The sequence below is a fragment of the Poromitra crassiceps genome (genome assembly GCF_964638095.1).
Source record: "Poromitra crassiceps genome assembly, contig: HAP1_SCAFFOLD_682, whole genome shotgun sequence".
NCBI lineage: Eukaryota > Metazoa > Chordata > Actinopteri > Beryciformes > Melamphaidae > Poromitra > Poromitra crassiceps.
The window spans coordinates 35,001-37,500 of record NW_028151726.1 but is presented as its reverse complement, the minus strand read 5'-3'; the positions used below and the strand labels follow the sequence as shown (position 1 = coordinate 37,500).

At 45.8% G+C, this 2,500-nt stretch overlaps 1 long non-coding RNA gene across 1 annotated transcript in view; it reads right to left on the bottom strand.

Moving 5' to 3' along the window:
• Positions 1–2,500, bottom strand: part of LOC310771467 — a 13,780-nt gene that overhangs the window by 7,544 nt on the left and 3,736 nt on the right. The window contains exon 2 of the long non-coding RNA XR_014552430.1: positions 1–894. This exon is cut by the window's left edge and continues 1,687 nt beyond it. This is a non-coding gene — a long non-coding RNA (uncharacterized lncRNA). The remainder of the gene's footprint in view (positions 895–2,500) is intronic.

Genomic DNA, 2,500 nt, shown 5'->3' with positions numbered 1-2,500 from the left:
AATTACTTTAAAGTTACCAGTTACTTCAAAGTAATTAGTTACTAGGGAAAGTAACTTTTGCGTTACTTTTAAAAGTCTGCTTCGATTGTTATTAATGCACACATTATGTTAGTGTTGCTGTGCCACAGTGTGGCATTGAACCTTCGCTTATTGGGGAGGCTTATAGCCTATCAAGGTCATTAGCCTCTGGGGCTCTGGCTGCAGCTCTCTCCCCGGACTAGGTCTGAGGATCAGAAACTGGGTAATCCTCTGAAGTTGTCCGTTATTTTCATGTCCTAAAGTAACTAGTAACTAGCCCAGTTACTATTTTAGTAACTGTAACTGAGTTACTGAATTTGAAAAAGTAATTAGTTAGATTACTAGTTACTGAAAAAAGTAGTTAAGTTACAGTAACTAGTTACTCAGTAACTAGTTACTGAGTAACTAGTTACTAGTTACTAGTTACTAGTTACTTAGTAACTAGTTACTCCCAACACTGGATATAAGTTGAACCCTGACGTGGGTAATGGTTGTATCAAGTCAAAGATTTCATAAAAACTTCTGGAAAACTTCAACCTTTCTATTTCCCATTTATCCATCCACTGTGGAGGGATCAAATCACAGAAGACCATCAGGATTCCCACTGCTCACTGCTCAAGTCTTTGCTGAGCCTGCGGCGGTTTCTCCCTTCTTCTGGTCCTGCTCTGTTTTCTCATCTCGTGTATCACCTTGCTGCTCCCCGTTGAGCTGGAACCTCTCGCGGGCCCATGATTTGGGGGGGCTGTTGCTGCCGTTGGGGCCGACGACGTTGCCTTTGCGTACGATGAACCGAGCCCGACCGCGCGGGAAGCTTCCCCGTCCGCGCCCCCGGTTGTCCAGCCACTTCTTCTCTCCCTCCCTGTCTCTGTCATCGTGCTGGAAGAAGAAAGGCAGAGGAGAAGGATGGAGAACATTAGTTCTGCTTGGGTTAAGACGTCAATTGTGGAAGTACTACCTTGGGCTAGATTGTATATAGAAGAAGGGCAGCAAACCCTACCAAGTAGTATGTTTTGCTCTTGGGAGTGAACTCTGGGTCCCAGTCTTCGTTCTCTGGTGGCATGTTCACAGAGTTATTATGTGAGGTGTTTCCCTGATAATTCCCCCCGCTGTTCCAGCACCTTCCTCCAATTCTGAATTGCTGTAATTTGAGGAAAAGACAAGGAATCGAAAAAGACCCTTGAGATGGAGTGGACTAGAAATGACTCATTGTGAATCTTACGTTGAAGGTTTTTGATAACTATATAGTTACATTATTGAATACTATGTATGGGATAGTGTATATATGACAACAATTATTGTCATATATATATTGTCTTTCAGAGTAACTCAGTCTAAACGTCATGTGCACCATCTCTTGACTCTCAAAACATGTTGTGAAACCAGTACAAGCGCACCGCAGTGTGAAAGAGCGCCATAATGCGTCATTTTGGTCCCATATCATTGCCTCTACCCAGAATGCAACACTCGTGCTCAAAGTTGCTCTCTCGCTCCATTGATGTGGTGAAATGTCAGCTGCTTCCAGTAGAGTTTTTGCAGCTGGTTTTGAACAGAGAAGAGCTGGATGCTGCTGAAAACACATCCAGTATGCAAATGAGAGTGAGACCATGAGTGATACCCCACCTGTCACACAAGTGTAGGTGCCCACTGAGCCCTGAACATTAGCGTGCGTGCGTCAGTGTCAGTGTCAGGTGTCAGTGGCAGTGGCAGTGTCAGTACAAGATGCAATGGTGACTGGTGTCTGGTGTCAGGTGTACAATGTAAGAGTTGTTTTGATCTGGCTGGCTCTGGCTCTGGCTCTGGCTCGCTGTTGTGTGACGTTGCGCTGTGGCTCTGGCGCCGCCCTGTGGCGTGCCGGGGTTTTACACCACTTCCTCAATCTGCACATGTGGCCTGCAGAGAGGAGGAGGGGAGTGGCATTTGTTTGCTCAGCGTCATTGCCAATCCCACAGAAAGACTACAGCCAACTGTGGGTAAGTTGTGTGCTCCTTGCTCTGTGTCAAAGCTGTCCAAACTCTCATTGAAGTGGTCACACAGTGTGGAAAAGTCCTCAGCATCACATGTGTTGTGTCTTGCTGTCACTCTGGTAGAGCAACACTTTGGTTAGCTGATGGTTGGCTCAAATGCAGTACTGCTGATTGAAACGTGATGAAAAGGCACGCATTGGAATGCAGCTGCGACCTGCGGTGCGACTAGCTTGTTAATGTGGAGCTTTTCTGTCTTTTCAACAAAGTGGGAGCAAGTTGCCGATGGTCTCGCAGTAGTGCTGACCTGCTCCCACTGTACAGGCATGTCAAATAGCATGTTAAATAGCATCACCACGTTGTGTCAGTTGGCTACGTTAATAGGCAAAAGCCATTCATTAGTGTTTGTGGAATTTGTGGAATGTGACTGCAGTTCTTTTTGTGCACCGAAGGTGGCAGCATGGCACCATATATTACATGTCCTTGTAAAAAAACCATGGCTATTTCAAGTATGGGGGATG